Genomic DNA, 24,370 nt, shown 5'->3' on the forward strand with positions numbered 1-24,370 from the left:
TATATGCTACTATAAGGGTAGATGAATGATAAAACCCATAGAACTATACAACACAGCAAATGAATTCTAATGCAAACTCTGGACTTTAATTATAAATAACATATTAATATTGTTTCATCATTTGTAAGAAAAGTACCAAACCAATGCAAGTCATCAATAACAAGGAAAACGGTGAAGAGTGTGGGAGAGGTTGTACATAAGAACTCTCTGCATTTTCTATTCAGTGTGTCTGTAAATCTGAACTTGCTCTAAGAAATAAAGTCTGTTAATAAGTCTGTTATTCTTTTTTAGAAGAAGTGGGTTTTTTTCCCACTCATAACAGGACTAACCATTCAGTTAAGGATTCTATTCACAAAACCCGACAGATGGTGATTCAAGCACAGCTTAGAAACACGAAGTGAAGGAGCTCACTCCCTCTAGGAATTGACTAATTTACTTTCCCACATATGTGATCATTTGTACTTCATTTTTTCCCCTCTCCTCATTAGTATTGTGCATATATTTAAGCTTCTGGAAAGTTCCCTTTGAACTAAATAGTGAAGCAATATATAATGCAATGTGTGACTTTCTTACAGACACACACTCTACTCAGACTATGTAAATGTGCCCTTTCTCAAATTTTCCCTAAGCAGAAATTATAAAAGTGCCTACGTTGTAAAGTGATCCTTTGCATTCAAAATAAATAGATTTTAGATGTTAAGAAAGAAATTACTTAAGTAGATAGGTGCTAAAGGTTTGTATGTTAGAAATCAGGTTTGGCATTTGATACATGTGGTAAAGTTGAAGCACAAGACTATAGCAATTTTAGTAGAAAGATGCATTGCACTGAATATTTCATCTTAAGCCCATATTCTATTACTAAAACTACTGTTTTATCATTGACTGAAAAAAATCAAGAAGAAATAGTCACCACTATGATGTGAATAATCTCTCCTAGGATTGTAGCACATTTATAAAGCTTGTCCAGGCTTTGGATGCTATGTTATTTTATTTTTTGCCAACTGACTGACTTCATCTCTACTCCAAATCTATTGTCATACTCAATAATATTTTAGCTGCTTAGGAAAGAGCATTAGTTCTTTCAGGCCTCCAATGAATATTTCACTTTCTTTGTTCATATCAAAAGCTACTATTCTTTCATTTATTATTTAATTAATTATATCTCTATCTCCTCCATATTCAAGAAAATTATATTTTAAAGATTATATTTCTGGAAATACTTCAAACTTGAGTTTAACTTTTCAGTTAAAGAAAGCAATCAATTCATGTAATAGCTCTAATATAAAGGACAAAAGGACATGTGTTTCGATGTGTTGAAAGAAAATATTAGTTCTATTTTATTAGATTCTAACTCAGTGAGAACATAAAGCAAACTACAGCATGCTTTGCTTTTAAATTGATTCAAAACATATCTATGTTTTTCTCTTGCAATATCATGGAAAGATAATGGGAATGAAATTTATTTTTAAATATAGGAGTTATACTTGAATATCATTAAATAAAATTAGAAGTGAAATATTTAATGTTCAGCAATTTTAAGATTAGGATATATGTAATTTTATAAAGATATAAAACTTTGAATTAAGGTATTAATTTCAAAGCCTTCTTAGTTTGAAACTACTTCTGTGGGCTTTCTTTAATTATTCAATTCTCAGTTTATCTTTTTAATTCTTTATCACTTACACCTGTCAAGCTATAGAAAAATGCATTACTATATGAGATTAATTACTATCCATGCCTTTTGTAACAAAAAATCAGTTAAATATATGTTTTCCTATCTGTTTGTGAGAAATTTTCATAGACTTCTTAATCTAGATCAGATTCTAGAGCCCAGGTTTCAAGTAACTCTCAAGGACATGAATTTGGATCCTGGGGCAAGATGTGGAATGGAGTAGGTCTATAAGGGTTAAAAATGTGTTATAAGTTAGGGAACTGGGACATTTTCCTTCCAAGGTTAGTACCTCATTGTCTTCTAATACATACAAGTCTTATTTCACTGACATTTATTTAGTGCAAGATGTAAGAAAGTAAGCTATTGAACATTTTTTCTTATGTGTTAGCAACAATATATATAAAATATACATTTATAAACATACATTGACTATATAATAAATATATAATATGTTATAATAGATAAAGAAATAAAAAGATCCTGAGTAACACATTCTTACAAATTACTGAATATCAAAGTTTAAGGAAACATTGTTTAATGTGAAACTTACCAGTGAAAGGAGGGAAATATTGTTGACTCTGACTTCTTCAAGGCAGCAGTGAAACCTAGAAAAAAATGGAATAACTGTCAGACTTTGAAAGAATAATGCAACCCAGGAATTACACCTAGTCAAATTTTCATTCAAGTAAAAGGCAAAATCAAGATATTTTCAAACATCACAGCAATCCCAATATATAACCGCTTTGAGCACATGTATGAAGAAATTACTGAATCCTAAAACCCAGTTAAACAAGGGATGAATTAAAACAAACAAAAACAAAACAAATACCACCACAGCTATAGTAAAATTATGTCACAGTAAATTATGGTAGGCAAACAATTAACCTAAATATTGGAATTTGACCAAACAATTTGGGCAAATTTTAAAATAAATGTGGACTATTTTAAAATAAATGTGACATAAATATGGGAAATTGTACTCAGGTGAGAGAGGTATGAATGCATACAAGAAGATAATCTCATTTATAATTGAATAATTGGAGTTTCTTTTAAAGGAACACCTATTTAGTACAAAAATTAAGCAATGCAGTAATTCCAGTCTTCCACATAATTTTCAATAAATCTTTTAAGACTAGTATGTTTTTTGATTGATAGACTTTTAATTTCAGTTAACTGTCTTATTTCCATTTTCTTTTTTCTTAGTTTGAGAAAAAGAGAGTTCATTATTTTTATTTAAAACGCAGTATCTATATGGGCAGTTTTACCCCATATTACTTTTAATTCCCAAAAAGAACAAATCAAAGACGGAATTATTTAATAATGTGACTTGAAAGATACTTAAAATCATATCCAGTTCAATGCACTCAGTTTTTCAGATGAAGACTTGGAGAGGCAGTAGGAGTCACAGGCTGAGAAAGATCTCTGCTAGCTCTAAGCTGTGCTGTCTTGTGCAAGGGGTGATGGTTTTGGCAAGCTTAATATGGCCCGCTATTTTTAAGAATTTAAGAAGAAATCAGAAGAAAGTGTCCAAGACAGCATCGTAAGAAGACCCTGAGCTCACATCTACCCATGGACACACCAAAACTGCAACTATTTACAGAGCAACTATTGATTAGACTGTAAGACTAGCACAAAAGTTCTACAACTAAAGATATAAAGAAGGAATCACAAGGAGAGAGGTCAGAGAGGTGGAGATGTGGTATTCTCAAGACTTATATTCTTGAGTGGGCAACCCACCAATGGGAGGATAATTATAACTGCAGAGGTTCTTCCCACAGAGTAAGGGGTCCAAGACCCACACTGGGCTTTCCAGTGTGGGAGTCCTGCACTGGGAAAATGAGCCCTCAGAATGTTTGGCTTTAAAGCCAGTGGGGCTTACTTTCAAGACAGCCAGAGAGCTATGGGAAATAGAGACTCCACTCTTAAAGGGCACACACAAAATCTCAAATGCTCCAGGACCCAGGGCAGAAGCAGGAATTTGAAAGAATCCTGGGTCAAACCCACCTGCTGATCTTGCCTGGGGAGGCAAGAGGCAGCTTGAACACACCCTGGGGATATAGACATGGGCAACAGTCATTTTTGGAAGCTCAGTCTACCATTCAGACAGTGGCATTGGCAAGCACCAGTTTGAAATTATCCCTCTAGCTTATTAATCCTGAAATCTGGCCCTCACCTACCACCTGTTGATACCAGTACAGAGCCTCCTCAGGTCAAGAAAATAGCTGGGCAGAGACACTGCCCAACACACCAGCAGGCCTACTTCTTTAAGTTTCCCTGAGCCCACAGCTGCCTCAGGACCTGGCTGTCTCCACCAGAGAGCCCAGGTACTGGCCCCACATACCACTGTGCCAGCACTAGTCCCAAGAGCCCCAGCCTTACAGCCAGAGACTCTGGATCCAGCTCCACCCATCAGTGGGAAGGCACTAGACCTGGGACCAGCCTCACCTATCAGTGGGCAGGTACCAAAAATCTAGTAGAGCTCATCAATAATTCAGTAAAGTTAAAGGATAGAAGATTAATGTACAGAAATATGTTGCATTTCTATACACTAACAATACACTAGCAGGAACAGAAATTAAGGAACAATCCCATTTATGATCACATCAAAAAGAATAAAAAACCTAGGGAGAATCTAAGTAGGGGTTAAAAATTCTGTACTTAGAAAACCATAAGACACTGATGAAAGAAATTTAAAAAGACTCAAACAGATGGAGGGATATACCATATTCATGGATTGCAAGAATATTGTTAAAATGATGATACAACTCAAGGGAATCTACAGACTGAATACAATCCATATCAAAATACCAATGGCATTTTTTATAGAACTAGCACAAATATTTTAAAAATTTGTGTGGAAACAGAAAAGACACTGAATAGCCAAAACAATCTTGAGAAGGAAGAGTAAAGCTGGAAGTAACATGCACCCTGATTTCAAAGTATACTACAAAACTGCAGTCATCAAAACATTATGGTACTGGCACAAAAACAGATATGTTGATCAATGTAACAGAATAGAGTCCAGAAATAAACCCACATAGTTAAGGCCAGTCAATCTATGACAAAGGAGGCAAGAATACACAATGTGGAAAAGACAGCTCTTCAATAAACGGTGCTGGAAAAACTGGACAGCTACATGCAAAAGAATCAAACTGGACTACTTTCTCATACCATGCACAAAAATAAATTCCAAAATGGATTAAAGACTTAAATGTAAGATCTGAAACCTTAAAGCTTCTAGAAGAAAACATAGGGAGTACACACTTTGACTTCAGTATTAATAATATATTTTGGGGTATGTCTCATCAGGCAAGGAAACAAAAGCAAAATTAAACAAATGGACTACATCAAACTAAAAAGATTTTGCATAGCAAAGCAAACGATCAAAAAAATGAAAAGGCCACCTACTGAATGGGAGAAGATATTTGCAAAGGATATATCTGGTAAGGGGTTAATATTCAAAATATACAAAGAACTCATATCATTCAACATCCAAAAAATAAGCAACAATTTAAAAAATGGGAAGAATATCTGAACAGACATTTTTCCAAAGAAGATACACAGATGACCAACAGACACATAAAATGATGCTCAATATCTCTAATCATCAGGGAAATGCAAATCAAAACCGCAATGAGAAATCAGCTTACATCGGTCAGAATGGCTATTATCAAAAAGACAACAAATAACAAGTGCTGACGAGAATGTGGAAAAAAGGGAACCCTTGTACACTGTTGGTGGGAATATAAATTGGTATAGCCACTATGGCAAACATCATGGAAAGTCCTCAAAATATTAAAAATAGAACTACCATATGATCCAGCAATTCTACTCCTGGGCATTTATCTGAAGAAAACAAAACGCTAATTAGAAAAGATATATGCATCCCTATCTTCACTGAAGCACAATTTACAATAGCCAGATATGAAAGCAACCTAAGAGTTCATTAATAGGTAAATGGATAATGAAATATTACTCAGCCATAAAAAAGAATGAAATCTTGCCATTTGTGAAACATGGATGGAACTAGAGGATATCATACTAAGTGAAATAAGTCAGACAGAGAAAGACAAGTACTGTATGATTTCACTTAGATGTGGAAGCTAAAAAAAACAAATGAACAAACATAACAAAACAGAAATAGAGATATAGACACAGAAAACAAACACTAGTTCTAGAGGGCATGGGCCAGGGGGAAGAAAGAAATAGATGAGGGAGATTAAGAGGTATAAACTTCCAGCTGCAGAACAAATGAGTCACAGGTATGAAATGTACAGTGTGGGGAACACAGTCAATAACTATATAATCTTTGTAGGGTGACATCATAACTCGACTTATTGTGGTGATCAATTTGAAATGTACAGAAACACTGAATCACTATGTTATGTTTCAGTAACTAATATAGTGTTATAGGTCAATTATACTTCAAAAACAATTAACTAAACAAACAAACTCTTAGAAAATGAGATTGGTTTGGTGGTTACCAGAGATAGGGAGTTGGGGGAGGGGCAATTGGATGCAGGCACTCAAAGGGTATACACAACCAGTTATAAGATAAGCAAGTACTGGGGATGTAACACTGTCGTATGTTACATATGAAAGTTGTTAAGAGAGTAAATCCCATGAGTTCTCATCACAAGAAAAATTTATTTTATTTAATTTTGTAGCTATATCAGATGACATCACTAAACTTGTGTTAATCACTTCATGATATATGTAAGTCAAATCATTAGTCTGTACACCTTAATCTTATACAGTGCTGTATGTCATAATATCAATAAAACTAGAGGAAGAAAAAAAGAAGAAATCAGGAAAAATTAAAATAGCATGCCTAATCTAATTTTATTGTAATCTTATAATAAAATAGATTTTCTCATTAGTTCTTTATTTATCCTATCTCATCTTTTAAAGTGAAACCTAGAAAAATTTTCACTGGATAGCAAAATCAGCAATTTGGGATGGTGTTATTTGGAATTATTTGCAGATGTTTAAAATTTTTATATTGCTTCCACTTTTTAATATAAAGAATAAAATGGTTTAAATTTAAATTAAGGAGGCTTTTTGGCTTAAAAAATAACTTGAGTTAGTAAACCCACTCTTATAATCTCTAGTAATTAAGTAGTATGATATGGAATAAATTCTCGATAATTTGTAAAAAGCTTCCAAGAAGTAATTTATGAAAAAGGATGTTGTTTGGAAACATTGGGAGCTCCTCAGGTGAAATTCAAAAGTGGCCCTCATACACGGAGGATAAGGAGAGACCACAGAAACAGACAGACCACACCATATTGGTAGGTGGCAGTTTCAATATGCAAGGAGATTTACAGAGGAGGCTTGTCTTGGGTGACCACAATATGAGTAGATATACACACCCACACTCTAGACCTTAATAGTTTATATATAGAGGCTTTAACTGGGTGGAATTACACATTCAGTCCAGATGGTTTCAACACCACACTCTCTCAACGTTGTATCTTGTAATGGCTCCTACTATGGGAATGGTGGACAGAGCATACATTTCAAGGATAGGCAGGTGGCTGGAGCCTCTGATTGCCCTGAGCCAGCTCTTGGGTCAACCAGTGGTCATGTCCCCTCAATGATCTCCAAGAAATGAGCAGTCACAATTTTAAAACATTTTACACTTTCTTAAGACTCGATGTTTATTCAAGTTTTCTAATTCAACTTTAATCATATTTTGTGATGCATAAATAAATAAATAATTTTCTATGCGGTGAAGCCTTCAAATGTGATACCCTATTTAATTTCTAATGATTAATTTATTCTGGATTGAATTATGTGCCTCTTCTAAATTACAATGTGTATTTTGTTGTCTATCTTTATATCCTTATTAATATTGTCAGGTATTTGTCCATCTTAGTATTTTTGAAATACTCTTTTTGACATGTTAATTTTTTCTGTTTTCCAATTCGTTATTTTTATTGAACTTTGAACGTTTATTTCTTATTACTTTATTTATATTCATTTTTATTAGTTATATAGTTTACTAAGCTATAGCTATTTACCTTTTTGTTTCCCAAAGATAAATGTATATGAGGTTAGGAATTTCTCTTGAGAAACGCACCTCACTGAAAGCTGAGGTTGTTACTTATGATGGTCTCATAGGCACTGTGTTTATTATGTATTCAATTTTATATTTGATCAAGGAATTATTTAAGATAGTGTTGAAAAAACTGAGTTGATGAAAATATGGAAAGAATTGAGTTTAAATATTATTTAACTTATCAAATAGTAAATTAATATCTCATACAAAAAAGTTTAATTTTGAAAACAGATAAACCTCATTGGTTATCTTTGAAGAATATTTGAGAACTAATATTTATTTGTAAAGCCAGTAAATAAATAGAATTAAGAATTTATTCTGCATTTCCTAGAGGAAATTACCACACTATTCAACTAATGAGAGAAAATTTCTCATTATAGGACAATCCCAACTAATAAAATTAAAACACAAAATTTAGAATTCATATTTCCTTGATTTACAATCTTTTAAATGAATCTGGACAATAATTATCAATGTCTCCTAATATTACAAAGACACTTCCTGACATCATAGGGCTCTGGATGGAAGTACGTGCCACTACCTATGATTTACTCTTGTCTAATAGTAAGTACAATTTTGATGAATCTTCCTAATTATAAGTAATACAAGGGTGAAAAGGTATTAAAGGATACCAAATGCATACAATAAACAGAAACCAGATCATAGGAAACTCCATTAGAAAATGATATATCAATTTTCAACAGCTACATTTTAAGAATAAAAAAAAAGGATAACACATTTAGAAAGAAGGATCTATTGATTTAAAGAGACTCAAGACATATCATCTAATTTGGAACTGAATTCAAACAAAGTATGAAGGGAAGTATGAGATGATTAGGTACACTCATCATTTGACACTTGATAAATGATATAAATGATGTTAGATATACGATGATATTAAGGGGTTATTATTGATTTTTAAAATGTGATAGTGATATTATTGCTTGTGTTTTAAAAAAACTTACCATTTGGAGATATGTACTAAAATATTTACATATAAAATAACATATCTGGAATTTACTTCAATATAATAAAGAAATCTGGGAAAGACCTTTGTGGGATAGATTTCCATAAATTGATGGATACTTAGATGTAAATTTATAATACTATTTTCGCTACTATGAAGTTTCAATGTTTTCATTATAAAAATTACAAAAGAAAAGAAAAGGTAGAGGGGGATAGGTGATATATAAATGTCTGTTAAGTTCTTGGTTTAAGGTCTTACACATAGAAACCAGTGAGAAAAGAAAAAATAAGTCAACTAATTTGAAACCATTAAATAATATTTAGAAAATATGATTTGTGAAAACTAGATATTTTTAAATTTTCTTTGAGACTTGGTTTTTTTATATATATTTTATAAGCCCCTTGAACTTCAGAAAATAATTTTACCTCCTCTGTAGAATATATTACTCTATTATTTGTTTTAGCTTTTATTAAAATCAGCTTATTTATTTGTTAATTTATTTATTATTTGGTTACTATCATTTTTTATATTGGACAATAGGTTTTCCAAAGGCCATAAAACCCAGAATTTACTCACCATTTTATCTGTGCATGTTCTACTGTCGGGCAGTAATTGTTGCTTAGAGAATGATTTATGAAAAAAAAAATTAATGCAAAGTACTCTAGAAAAGACATTAATTGGCAAAATTTCCTTAGAAGGCAGTTAACTTTCCTACTAAGAGAATTGAGTTTTTATGTATTTTGTACTTTTCCTAAATCTTAATGACAAAAGTAGTCTCCATTCAGGAAAATTAAGAGACCATCAAGCCGTTCAACAGATATGCTCATCCAGCTCTTGATGAGGTTTAAGAGTTTATGAGAGCCATTAAAATTGAGTCATCATGTAGGAGAGACAATAAGAATGCAAGAAAGCAAACAAACATAAACATGTGCTATAGAACTAGAAAGAATGAAACAGAAATAGCCAAATGTAAAGAGAAACAAATGGGAAGAATTAGATAATGAAAGGGTGTGTGTGTATATTAGTGTGTGTGTGTGTGTGTGTGTGTGTAGAAAAGTAAATGTTCTGTAAGACTGTGTTGGTGAAATACTGAGCCCAAGAAACTGTAGTGAAGGAGGCAGTATACCATATTTAAGACAGTATTTAGCACAAGAGCGCTCAGCAGTGATAAAGAGATAAAGCATAAACTCATAAAAGCAAAAGTCAATAATTTGGGGCAGAACATCTTCAGGCTCAAAAGTACAATTCAGTATTTCCAAGGAGTAAGTAATCCATTTGGTTTTGATACACATAAGAAATGTTTTATTGGACACTTGCTGAGCTGTTTTCTTACTCCATCACTTCTGTTGTAGCAACTGTCCTCCCCCCATCCCCCTCTTACCCTTACACAAGTCTAATGCACATGGGTGAATGTGGTGAATGTCCCACAACTATATCTGTGAAATCGTCATCTTACTTCCATGCTACTTTTGTTGTTCCAGATGTGACTAGTGACCCAACATGGCCCAATAAAAGCTTATTCTTAAGCAACTGAGAGTTAAAGTTAAGATATTCCCATATCAGTTAGCAGGTACATTTTTCTACCAGGTAGACTAGGGAGCACAGAAACCTGGTCTATGTAAAGAGAAGAAGAAGGAGTACATCAGAGAGAAATGGATGTAAGAGCTACAGCAAGTCTAATCAGCTTTCTAAGGTCTGGCTAATGATTTTCTCTGAGGGTTGGGAATTTTCCTCCTACTGTAATATTTGAAGCACACATCAAGCCTTATAATAAATCTACTGTTTTTACTCAATTAAGTTTGAATTGTTTTTTTGTTACTTGCAACACAAAGGACCTGTTTTAAGACAAACGTTCAAATGGCACTTTATTTAACTATGGCTGGGTTCTAAAGTGATTCTGCCCAGCTCCATGATGAAATAAGTAGGGATTAATTTCTCATGGCGTAGTTGCTCTGAAGAGCTACTATGCTTTAGGATCATAGGTTTTTAATTCTACTATTTAAACGCTCTGCATGTGCCACATAATTTAGTTATTTTTGTTTTCTTATCAAAGTAATTGTTTCATAAACAAACTTGTTATTTATTTCCCTTTCCTCTTCTTTCAAGGAGAGATCATATTAACATAAAAATAATGGTAATAAATTCATATTTAGAATGGGAGCAGTTTGAGAGATGTAGAAAAAGTGAACAAGGGCAAAGATGAAGTTCAAAGTATGTTCTTTGTCAGTTGTATGAATTGCCTCAAGTAGAGTATTTCTATGCGGCGTTAGTGAGTTAAAAAGATTAGAAGATATGTGAGTTTAAAACTCCAGAAGGCTAGTTTAAGTCACTTACAATTTATTCTTCTTGGCTCTCTTTCAAATTTTCCCTTAACATTTTTACTTTCTCCAAGTCAGCTTATGTGCTTTTCCTATCCTGAATGTCCTCTCCTCGTTGTCACTTATCCATATATTATCCACCATTCAGGCTGTCTTTTTTACTCTTTGAATCCTTTCTAATTTTGTTAGGGCGACTTTGAATTCACCGGTGCTTTAAGAATCTCTTCCTTGTTATTTTAGTACACTGTTATAGATTCACTTCATTGCCAATATAACTATTTCCTATAGGAATACAAACTAGGAATACAAACTCTCTCAAAATTCCAAGCTGCAGGAGGGTAAAGAATGCTTCATATTAGTATTCCATATTAAAATTTAAGCACCATGAAGGCAGGGACCTATGTTTCTAGCTCATCATTGCATTGCCAGGATGCTGTGGCACAGTGGTTGACATTTAGTGGGTGGGCTGAATGTACTGTTTCAGTGTTGACTGATTATTCTCCAGAGCACATATTAGAAGACAGTATTTCATAAATGCAGGCTGCATTAATTTTCTAGGAATGCCATAACAACAGACATTCTGAAGGCTAGAAGTTCTAGATCAAGATGTCAGCAGGGTTGGTTTCTTCTAAGAAATCTTTCTCCTTGGCTTGTAGATAGCCATCTCCCTTCAGTGTCTTCACATGGCCTTCCCTCTGTACATGTACGCATCCTAATTGCTTCTTATAAGGACACCAGTCATATTGGATTTGACCCACCCATAGGACCTCATTTTACCTTAATCATCTCTGAAAAGGCCCTATCTCTAAACACAGTCACATTCTGAGTGACTGGCAATTGGGATGTCAAAATATGAATTCCAGGAGGCACAATTCAGCTCATAACACAGGCTGGATAAAAAGCTTTCTTCTACTTACTGTTATATATCAGCAAAGTGTAACAGTGTTCATGACGACATGCCAACAAAAATACTGAAATAACACAGACTGTCTTGCCTTTTTGTTCTAGAATTCTTAGAATAGATAACTCTAGTGGAACTTATTTTCTTCTGTGTAAGGGTATTATATAATACATGTGACTGAAAGAGAGTGAATGGATCATGGATGCCTATCTGGCATGCCTATATGGTAGGGGCTCTCAATATGTGTGATTGAAGCTTGGCCATCTATTCAGAAAAAGCCATTGTATAACTTAAAATTAGTCTGTGTACCCTGGGTGAAAACTCTAAATTAAAACTAAGTTAAAAACTCTGTGTTAATATATAAGTGGCAACACTTTTATTACCAAAAAATAGAAAAAAAAATACATTTTATTAAAATATTAAAATAGGTCAATTATAAACTGGAGGGATTTCATTTTTTCCCCAATAGTTGGTCATAAACAGAATTAAGATGTAAGCAGTGTCTCCTACATTAATAGTTGGAAATGGTGTACTAGCTTTCTGAAATGAAAATAATTTGAGCTAAAATATTCTATTTTACAAATATAAGAAATAATTTAGATCTTGGTATAAGAATAGTTAATTGCCTATGCTAGTCATATAGGTACTTAGTTAATTTTCTCTATTTCAAAGAAAATATGCACCAGAGATACATGAACCTAAAGACACATTTTAAGCATTAAGGGGGTATCACGTGAAAACCTAGTAATTCCTACATTATATCTGACTAATACATACTTTAGAGAGTGAAGTCTTGTTGTGTTTTTCAGATGTAGTGAATGAATACTTTTAGGACTGTATTTCTTAGATTAAAGCTTTTTCCTTAATAGAATTAGTTGCATTATCCACAGCTTGAGAATAAGTCATATTCCATTAGTTTATCAGAAAGGTGATCCTTATTGGTTTTCTCTACTATTCTTTCCCACCATTCTAAATAAAAGAGATCATTCTATAGCAGTTTTAAAGGATTTGCTTTAAAAATAATCTTCCAAAGATTTAGAGCCTGTTGAGTGGACACCTCTATACTTTACTGGTCACAGGTCATTTTAAAGCACCTAAATCCAATCTGATAGGAATGTCCAGTCTGTGTAATCCTCAGGGGAGAATGTGGAAGTTAGTCACAAACCCTAGCAAAAGAACTGCCTGCCAGACAATGGCCCATAGATAAACAGTCCCCAAAGGACTTTGAGGAACAGAAAAGTCAGTCTATATCTTATAGGGAGAAGCACATTTTGCCTCACAATAACGGGATATTTTAGACACTTTAGAGTGTTCTATTTAATAATTGGATCTATAATTGCCCGAAAAATTTTGTGTTTTAAAAATACATATTTTACTTCCTGATACTCTTCCAACATTTTTTTAAAGCTATTCTAATGATGACCCTTAAAAGAAAAAAGTACCTTGTCTCTCCTACTTATGGATAATTACGGCAGAGAAGGCAGAGAAGCTGGAAAAATCACTAATGCAGCAGTGATTGACAAATGAATATAGAAGAAAATAGTAAAATTCGTGAGATAACTGGGATTTGCTGGGCAATCATGTGTTTGAGAAAGAAAGCAGGACTCACTCCCTCACATGATCTTGGCAGGCTGTGCCCAAATTCCAGTTGGTTCAAGACATGAAGGGCATTTTCAGTCATGTTGTCACTTTTCTTTTACCTTGGTGGCTCATCTACAACGCTAGGTATTAAAAAAGAAAAATTATGTGTCTTCCACAATTCTCCCCAATAATACAGTTTGATAGGGCATGACATTTCTTATGTTTTTGAACTTTTCAAGACAAATAAAGAAGTGCGATGGAAGAGAGGGAGACGGTGGTAATATTTCTGATGAAAATAATTTTTCACAAGGCATTTCTGTACTTAGGGTCTCACTGTTATAATTATTGACATTTTTGGAAACATTAACGATTGTGTTTGACATCTCCCTATAATGTAATTTGCTAATCATCTTAATCACAATATGCAGAGCATAATTTAACACTTCTTTTCCAACTCAGGGCCCTCACATGACTATCAATTAGCACACTGCAGTAAGAAAATGATGCCTTAAAGGACTATTAATAGGTGGAGGCCTTCTTGCCCTGATCTAAATGGTGCCAGATGGCTGTCTAATTAGCTACTCTGCTGCATCTACATTCCAATTCAGAAATGCTATCTCCTTTGCAGAATTTCAGTTAAAAGAGCCTACTCATTGTTTTTGTTTTCGTTTTCTTCTTTGCTATTTTTTTAACATCTTTATTGGAGTATAATTGCTTTACAAAGGTGTGTTAGTTTCTGCTGTGTAACTCAGTGAATCAGCTATACATAAACATATATCCCCGTATCTCCTCCCTCTTGCGTCTCCCTCCCACCCTCCTTATCCCACCTCTCTAAGTGAACACAAAGCAACAAAGCACCATGCTAATCTCCCTGTGCTATGTGGCTGCTCCCCACTAGGTATCGATTTTACATTTGGAAGTGTATATATGTCCATGCCACTCCCTCACTTCGTCCCAGCTTATGCTTCCCTGCCCCGGTGTCCTCAAGTTCATTCTCTACATCTGTGTCTTTATTCCTGTCCTGCCCCCAGGTTCCTCAGAACCATTTTTTTTTTTTTTTGATTCCATATATATGTGTTAGCATATGGTATTTGTTTTTCTCTTTCTGACTTACTTCACTCTGTATGACAGTCTCTAGGTCCATCCACCTCACTACAAATAACTCAATTTCATTTCTTTTTATGGCTGAGTAATATTCCATTGTATATATGTGCCACATCTTCTTTACCCATTCATCTGTCGATGGACACTTAGGTTGCTTCCATGTCCTGGCTATTGTAAATACAGCTGCGATGAACATTGGGGTGCATGTGTCTTTTTGAATTATGGTTTTCTCTGGGTATATGCCCAGCAGTGGGATTGATGTGTCAAATGGTAGTTCTATTTTTAGTTTTTTAAGGAACCTCCATAGTGGCTGTATCAATTTACATTCCCACCAGAAGTGCAAGAGGGTTCCCTTTTCTCCACACCCTCTCCAGCATTTATTGTTTGTAGATATTTTGATGATGGCCATTCTGACCAGTGTGAGGAGTTACCTCATTGTGGTTTTGATTTGCATTTCTCTAATGATTAGTGATGTTGAGCATCCTTTCATGTGGTTGTTGGCAATCTGTATATCTTCTTTGGAGAAATGTCTATATAAGCTTTCTGTCCATTTTTGGATTGGGTTGTCTTTTTGATATTGAGCTGCATGAGCTGCCTGTATATTTTGGAGTTTAATGTTTGTCAGTTGCTTTGTTTGCAAATATTTTCTCCCATTCTGAGGGTTGTCTTTTCATCTTGTTTATTGTTTCCTTTGCAGTGAAAAGCTTTTAAGTTTCATTAGGTCCCATTTGTTTACTTTCATTTTTATTTCTATTTCTCTAGGTGGGTCATAAAGGATCTTGCTGTGATTTATGTCACAGAATGTTCTGCCTACATTTTCCTCTAAGAGTTTGATAGTGTCTGGCCTTACATTTAGGTCTTTAACCCATTTTGAGTTTATTTTTGTGTATGGTGTTAGGGACTGTTCTAACTTCATTATTTTACATGTAGTTGTCCAGTTTTCCCAGCACCACTTATTGAAGTGGCTGTCTTTTCTCCATTGTATATTCTTGCCCCTTTATCAAAGATAAGGTGATCATATGTGTGTGGGTTTATCTCTGGGCTTTCTATCCTGTTCCACTGATCTATATTTCCGTTTTTGTGCCAGTATCATACTGTCTTGATTACTGTAGCTTTGTAGTATAGTCTGAAGTCAGGGTGTCTGATTCCTCCAGCTCCAATTTTTCCCTCAAGACTGCTTTGGTTATTCGGGGGTTTTAGTGCCTACATACAAATTTTAAGATTTCATGTTCTAGTTCTGTAAAAAATGCCATTGGTAATTTGATAGGTATTGCATTGAATCTGTAGATGGCTTTGGGTAGTATAGTCATTTTCACAGTATTGATTGTTCTAATCCAAGAATATGGTATATCTCTCCATCTGTTTGTATCATCTTTAATTTCTTTCATCAGTGTCATATCTTTTTCTGCATATAGGTCTTTTGTCTCCTTAGGTAGGTTTATTCCTAGGTATTTTATTTGTTTTGTTGCAACGGTAAATGGTTAATTTCTCTGTCAGGTTTTTAATCATTACTGTATAGGAATGCAAGAGAATTCTGTGTATTAATTTTATATCCTGTTACTTTACCAAATTCATTGATTAGTTCTAGTAGTTTTCTGGTAGCATCTTTGGGATTCTCTATGTATAGTATCATGTCATCTGCAAACAGTGACACTTTTACTTATTTTCCGATTTGGAGTCCTTTTATTCCTTTTACTTCTCTGTTTGCTGTGGCTAAAACTTCCAAATCTATGTTGAATAATAGTGGTGAGAGTGGACAACCTTGTCTTGTTCCTGATCACAGAGGAAATAGTTTCACTTTTTCACCACTGAGAACGATGCTGGCTGTGGGTTTGTCATATATGGCCTTTATTATATTGGGGTAAGTTCCCTCTATGCCTACTTTCTAGAGAGTTTTTATCATAAATGAATGTTGAATTTTGTCAAAAGACTTTTCTCCATCTACTGAGATGATCATATGGTTTTTCTCCTCAATTTTTTAATATGGTTTATCACATTGATTTCCATATATTGAAGAATGCTTGTATTCCTGGGATAAACCCCACTTGATCATGGTGTATGATCCTTTTAATGTGCTGTTGATTCTGTTTGCTAGTATTTTGTTGAGGATTTTTGCATCTATGTTAATCAGTGATATTGGCCTGTAGTTTTCTTTTTCTGTGACATCTTTGTCTTGTTTTGGTATCAGGGTGTTGGTGGTCTCATAGAATGAGTTTGGGAGTGCTCCTCCTTCTGCTATATTTTGGAAGAGTTTGAGAAGGACAGGTGTTAGGTGTTCTCTAAATGTTTGATAGAATTCGCCTGTGAAGCCATCTGGTCCTGGGCTTTTGTTTGTTGGAAGATTTTTAATCACAGTCTCAATTTCAGTGCTTGTGATTGGTCTGTTTCTATTTTCTATTTCTTCCTGGTTCAGTCTCGGAAGGTTGTGCTTTTCTAAGAATGTGTCCATTTCTTCCAGGTTTTCCATTTTATTGACATATAGTTGCTTGTAGTAATCTCTCATGATCCTTTGTATTTCTGCAGTGTCAGTTACTTCTCCTTTTTCATTTCAATTCTATGGATTTGAGTCATCTCCCTTTTTTTCTTGATGAATCTGGCTAGTGGTTTATCAATTTTGTTTATCTTTTCAAACAACAAGCTTTTAGTTTTATTGAACTTAGCTATTATTTCCTTCATTTCTTTTTCATTTATTTCTGATCTCATCTTTATGATTTCTTTCCTTCTGCTAAATTTGGGGTTTTTTGTTCTTCTTTCTTTAATTGGTTTAGGTGGTTTATTTGAGATTTTGCTTTTTTCTTGAGGTAGGATTGTATTGCTATAAATTTCCCTCCTAGAACTGCTTTTGCTGCATCCCATAGGTTTTGGGTCATCGTGTTTTCATTGCCATTTGTTTCTCGGTATTTTTTCATTTCCTCTTTGATTTCTTCAGTGATCTCTTGGTTATTAAGTAGTTTATTGTTTACAATCCATGTGTTTGTAATTTTCACAGAATTTTTTCCTGTAACTGATATCTAGTCTCATAGCATTGTGGTCGGAAAAGATACTTGATATGATTGCAATCTTCTTAAATTTACCAAGGCTTGATCTGTGACCCAAGATATGATCTATCCTGGAGAATGTTCCATGAGCACTTGAGAAGAAAGTGTATTCTGTTCTGCTGTTTTTGGAGGGAATGTCTTATAAATATCAATTAAGTCCATCTTGTTTAGTGTATCATTTAAAGCTTGTGTTTCCTTATTTATTTTCATTTTGGATGATCTATCCATTGGTGAAAGTGGAGAGTTAAAGTCCCCTACTATGACTGTTTTACTGTTTATTTCCCCTTTTATGGCTGTTAGCATTTGCCTTATGTATTGTGGTGCTCCTATGTTGTGTGCATAAATATTTACAATTGTTATACCTTCTTGGATTGATCCCTTGATTGTTATGTAGTGTCCCTCTTTTTCTCTTGTAATAGTCTTTGTTTTAAAGTCTATTTTGTCTGATATGAGAATTGCTATTCCAGTTTCCTTTGATTTCCATTTGCATGGAATATCTTTTTCCATCCCCTCACTTTCAGTCTGTATGTGTCCCTAGGTCTGAAGTGGGTGTCTTGTAGACAGCATATATACAGGATCTTAGCCAGTCTATGTCTTTCAGTTGGAACATTTAATCCATTTAATTTAAGGTAGTTATCGATATGTGTGCTCCTATTATCATATTCTTAATTGTTTTCGGTTTGTTATTGTAGGTCTTTTCCTTCTCTTGTGTTTCCTGCCTAGAGAATTTCCTTTAGCATTTGTTGTATAGCTGGTTTGGTGGTGCTGAATTCTCTCAGCATTTGCTTGTCTGTAGAGGTTTTAATTTCTCTGTTGAATCTGAATGATATCCTGGCTGGGTAGAGTAATCTTGGTTGTAGGTTTTTCTCTTTCATCACTTTAAATATGTCCTGTCACTCCCTTCTGGATTGCAGAGTTTCTGCTGAACGATCAGCTCTTAACCTTATGGGGATTCCCGTGTATGTTATTTTTTGCTTTCCCCTTGCTATTTTTAATATTTTTCTTTGTATTTAGTTTTTGATACTTTAATTATTATGTGTCTTGGCGTGTTTCTCCTTGGATTTATCCTGTATAGGACTCTCTGTGCTTCCTGGACTTGATTGACTATTTCCTTTCTCATGTTAGGGAAGTTTTCAACTATAATCTCTTCAAATATTTTCTCAGTCCTGTTTTTTTTCTCTTCTTCTTCTGGGACCCCTATAATTCGAATGTTGGTGCATTTAATGTTGTCCCAGAAGTCTCTGAGACTGTCCTCAATTCTTTTCATATTTTTTTCTGTATTCTGCTCTGTGGTCGTTATTTCCACTATTTTATCTTCCAGGTCACTTATCCATTCTTCTGCCTCAGTTATTCTGCTATTGATTCTGTCTAGAGAATTTTTAATTTCATTTGTTGTGTTGTTCATCATTGTTTGTTTGCTCTTTAGTTCTTTTAGGTCCGGTTAAATGTTTCTTGTATTTTCTCTATTCTATTTCCAAGATTTTTGATCATGTTTACTATCATTACTCTGAATTCTTTTTCAGGTAGGTTGCCTATTTCCTCTTCATTTGTTTGGTCTGGTGCGTTTTTACCTTGCTCCTTCATCTGCTGTGTATTTCTCTTTCTTCTCATTTTGCTTAATTTACTGTGTTTGGAGTCTCCTTTTTGCAAGCTGCTGGTTTGTATTACCTGTTGTTTTTGGTGTCTTCCCCCAGTGGATAAGACTGGTTCAGTGGGTTGTGTAGGCTTCTTGGTGGAGGGCACTGGTGCCTGTGTTCTGGTTGATGAGGCTGGATCTTGTCTTTCTGGTGGGTGGGACCATGTCTGGTGGTGTGTTTTGGGGTGTCTGTGAACTTATTTTAGGCACCCTTTCTGCTAATGGGTGGGGTTGTGTTCCTGTCTTGCTAGTTGTTTGGCATAAGGTGTCCAGCACTGTAGATTGCTGGTCGTTGAGTGGAACTGGGTCTTTGCATTGAGATGGAGATCTCTGAGAGAGCTTTGGCCATTTGATATTATGTGGGGCTGGGAGGTCTCTGGTGGGCCAATGTCCTAATTCGGCTCTCCCACCTCAGAGGCTCAGGCCTAACACCTGGCTGGAGCACAAAGACCCTGTAAGCCACACGGCCCAGAAGAAAAGGGATAAAAAAAAAGAAAGAAAGAAAGAAAAGAAAAGAAAATTATTTAAAAAAATAAAAATATATTATTAAAAATAAAAAAATAAAAAAGTAATTAAAAAGAAAGAAAGAAAGAAAGAAAAGAATAACCAAACCAAAAAACAAATCCACCAATGATAACAAGTGCTCAAAACTATACTAAAAAAGAAAACAGTGGCTTCCCTGGTGACACAGTGTTTGAGAATCTGCCTGATAATGCAGGGGATATGGGTTCAAGCCCTGGTCTGGGAGGATCCTACATGCCACGTAGCAACTAGGCCCGTGAGCCACAACTACTGAGCCTGCACATCTGGAGCCTGTGCTCCGCAACAGAGAGGCTGCGATAGTGAGAGGCCCGTGCACCGCGATGAAGAGTGGCCCCCGCTTGCAACAACCAGAGAAAGCCCTCACACAGAAATGAAGACCCAACACAGCAAAACTAAATAAATTAATTAATAAACTCCTACCCTCAACATCTTCTTTAAAACAAAACAAAACAAACAAAACAAAACAAAAACAGACAGACAGACAGAACCCTAGGACAAATGGTAAAAGCAAAGCTATACAGACAAAATCACAAAACGAAGCAGACACATACATACTCACAAAAGGAGAAAAAGGAAATATATATATATTTAAAAAAATGAAGATAGCAACCAAATTAACAAACAAATCTACCAATGATAATAAGCTCTAAATACTAAGCTAAGTAAGATAAACATAAAACCAGAAACAAATTAGATGCAGAAAGCAAACCCCAAATCTACAGTTGCTCCCAAAATCCACGACCTCAATTTTGGGATGATTCGTTGTCTATTCATGTATTCCACAGGTGCAGGGTACATCAAGCTGATTGTGGAGATTTAATCCACTGCTCCTGAGGCTGCTGGGAGAAATTTCCCTTTCTCTTTTTTGTTTGCACAGCTCCTGGGGTTCAGCTTTGGATTTGTCCCCACCTCTGCATGCAGCTCGCCTGAGGGCGTCTGTTCCCGGCCCAGACAGGACGGGGTGAAAGTAGCGGCTGATCAGGGGGGCTCTGGCTCCCTCAGGCTGGGGGGTGGGAGGGGTACGGAATGCGGGGTGAGGCTGTGGTGGCAGAGGCTGGCGTGACATTTCAACAGTCTGAGGTGCGCCATGTGTTCTCCCGGGGAAGTTGTCCCTGGGTCACGGGACCCTGGCATTGGCAGGCTGCACAGGCTCCCAGGAGGGGGGGTGTGGATAGTGACCTGTGCTTGCACACAGGCTTCTTGGTGGCGGCAGCAGCAGCCTTAGTGCCTCATGCCCATCTCTGGGATCCATGCTGATAGCCGCTCAGAGCCTACTTACTCATTCTTTTTCACATTTATTTGACCTGATGTCTTATATAGTCTAAGAGGAAGTAAAATTATGAATTGATTACATTTTAAGACTTATTTTGATTAATGTAAAAGTTTGTCTTTAGTCTCACCCAAGGAGTAAAATGTTACCTAAATACAATATTGACGCATGTGTTTGTGTCTACTTGCCCCCCAAGCCTTTTTATTGTACTTCAGAAATTGCTAGTTGATGTTTTTAGAGTTTAAATTTGGAATCCTGGGACATAAATGAGTATTTGTTTATGGCTATATGTGAACATTTTATCTCAGATTTGTAATATGTAGTTCACTCCTAAACCCCCACACAAAAAAGTTACATTATGTAGCTTCAAGATACTGCTACCAAAATAGTTAATATCAATGAACTATATTCATGACAGTGTTTCAGTGTGCTGTCACCTCTGTGAGATTTAAGAAAATGAGACATACATACTGAGTATAGAGATCCCAGGGGAGTAACTTCCCTAGCAAAAATAACCATGTTAAAACAACCACTTCTTATATATTTTGTATATAATTTCTTGAGATGAATTAGTAGTAATTTTAATTGCAATAACTTTATATACATGATATATGCTCAAAAGGATTCTATAGTACTGAAATTGAAGAAAACCACAAAAGACTTACTACCCCCCAAATCAAGGCTTACTACCCCCCAAATCAATGTCAGCTGAGTTCAAATTACTAGTTATTAAGTACAGAATACAATTATTTAAAGATATATTAAAGATATATTTAACCAAAATAAAGATATATTAAACCAAATCAGAAATCCACTGTTACATGCTGTGATATGGACTAATAAATAAATTGGTTGGTCTTTTAAGATTTTGTGCTTGGGTCAATAACATAAAGCATTTCACATGTTTTCTTCAATTTAAAATTTAAAAATATATGCATCTATATACAAAATTTCACCTAACCACAGCTGAATTCATCACTCTTTTTTATAACAGAGCTTAAAAAGTTATTATATTTTCATTTGACTCCAGCTTTTTTTGTTTTTCTCTCCAAGCCTAATGACTTTTCTACCACAAAACAAACTAAATATGATCATTTAAAACGTGATATTTTGAAGTTATAGTTTTGGACAAAACAGATTTGCCAATTTATTAGAGATAAAAATTCTAATTATAGCCTTGAAATGTGAATTTTCCACCTGTTTGCATATAACCAAAATGTTTTGGTTTGTGTATTTTCATCAAGCAAGGTAGATCAATATTAGCGTTTCCTACTATTCTTGCTTTTCAAGTGCACTATTTCATGTTTCACAGTGCTTGTGATGGTCAGGTTTATGCATCAACTTGGCTAGATTTCAGTTCCCAGTTATTTAATCAAATACTAACCTAGGTGTTGCTATGAAGGTGTTTTGCAGAATTGATTAACATCTACAATCAGTTGACTTCGAGTCCTCCATAATCTGGATGGGCCTGATCCACGCAGTTGAAAGGCTTCAAAAACAGAACCGAGGTTTTCCTGATTAAGAAGACATTCTGCCTGTGGACTGAAGCTTCAGCTCCTCTACCTGAGAGTTTCCAGTTCACCTAGCTAGCCCCCACAATCGTGTAAGCCAATTCCTTGAAACACAATTTATATGTATATATACATATACACACACACACTTTTGTTCACTAGTTATTTACAGTTTAGTTTTTTTGTTCAAATAACTTCTCTAATCTAAAAATAATTTGGCTAAATTGAGTTTAAATATAAAATAAACACCCAAATTACAATGCTTTTGAATCCATTTGTTACATATATATATATATATATATGTATGTATATGCCTTTAGAAAATAACAACTACAACAAAAAGAAAACAAGCACAATCAATAACCCTCTTAGTCTAACTCTGTCCATATCACTGCTCTTAGTGCATCTTTTTGGAGAATGTTTATTTCTCCTATTCTATTCTACCCTTATACTAGGCATTCCCCAGTTTTCAAAAAAATTTCAGCTAATCTTTAATGTGCTTTGAAACCAGCAGGTCTTTCTCTTGATAAAACAGAACTCTTAGTGTTACTGTTTTACATAATAGATGTAAACCACATTCATCATGAAATGTTATATAACAGTGGAAAGAAAAAGAAAACCAGCAACTAAGCACACACCCCAATACACACACATACACAAACATTCTTATATCCATTTCCATTAGATTGCATACGAGTATGAATAATTTTGTATCTTGGTGTTCATGTTTCATGAATTTTTATCTCATGTTATTATAATTATTCCTGTACAATAGCTAACGGTTGAATATTTTATCACATTGACATATTTTATTTAGCCCCATTCTAGTATTATTAAATCAATGTTTATTCACAAATCTTTCTTTCCATGTCTTAAATCTCCTTTGATTAAATTCTTCAATAAAATTGTTAAGTAGAAGAAATATTTTTAGTGTTTAAAAAATTACTTTCAAGTTAATTTTCTGAAAGACACTAAATTTTTTACATTTCCACCAATAATGCATAGCTTTAGAAGTCACTCTATGTAATATGAATAAGATGTAAAGATTAAAATGTTATATTTATATATTGATAAGTATACATAAATATACCTTATAAACATAATTTATTTATATAATTATATATAACATATAAATAAGTATATTGGTATATATAAATATAAAAAAACAAAGTTACTATAACAACATATAGTTTTAGAAGTCACTCTAAATAATAATCATCATTGTCTTAAAACTGGCACATGTACCAGAGAACTTTGTTAGTCACTTCAGTCTGACTAACTCACTAAAGAGCTTACAGCACCACTATATATCCCTCATTATAAAGACTTACTAGGGATGAAAAGGAATTTTCCTGAAAGCTAATGCAAAGACCACTTTATAATAATTTATTATGAGAGAATAGAAGGCGAGGGACAACTTTGAAGAATCTAGGGAAAATTGTGACTACCATTAAAGCATTGAGACTGAAGCGAATTTTCTCTGGTTTATGAGGGGAAAAAAGGGACAGGGAATTCAATCTGCTTTATCAATGTTCAGTTTGTCCTCTGTTGTGTGGAAATGTACTTACACGAAATTTTGACAAGTGGAATGAGATGAAAAAAATCATTTTGCAATACTGGTGAGAGTCTAGTCTATTTCTATATTTTAAAGAGCCTTGCTTAGTGTTGCTTTTTAACAAAAGATTCAGGATCTTGAATAATTTTTAACATTTCACTTCATGGCTGAAAGTTCATTTAATTTTAAGCATAAAATCAAGTATTTTAGGAA

At 34.4% G+C, this 24,370-nt stretch overlaps 1 protein-coding gene across 1 annotated transcript in view; it reads right to left on the reverse strand.

Annotated features, from left to right (window-relative positions):
* The window catches only part of LOC307176065 (uncharacterized protein), a gene marked incomplete at its 5' end in the record, with an annotated part of 522,216 nt that overhangs the window by 200,822 nt on the left and 297,024 nt on the right, over positions 1–24,370 (reverse strand). Inside the window, one exon of the mRNA XM_079901820.1 lies at positions 2,223–2,277. The remainder of the gene's footprint in view (positions 1–2,222; positions 2,278–24,370) is intronic.

The sequence above is a fragment of the Stenella coeruleoalba genome (genome assembly GCF_951394435.1).
Source record: "Stenella coeruleoalba genome assembly, chromosome: 17".
NCBI classification, from domain to species: Eukaryota; Metazoa; Chordata; class Mammalia; order Artiodactyla; family Delphinidae; genus Stenella; species Stenella coeruleoalba.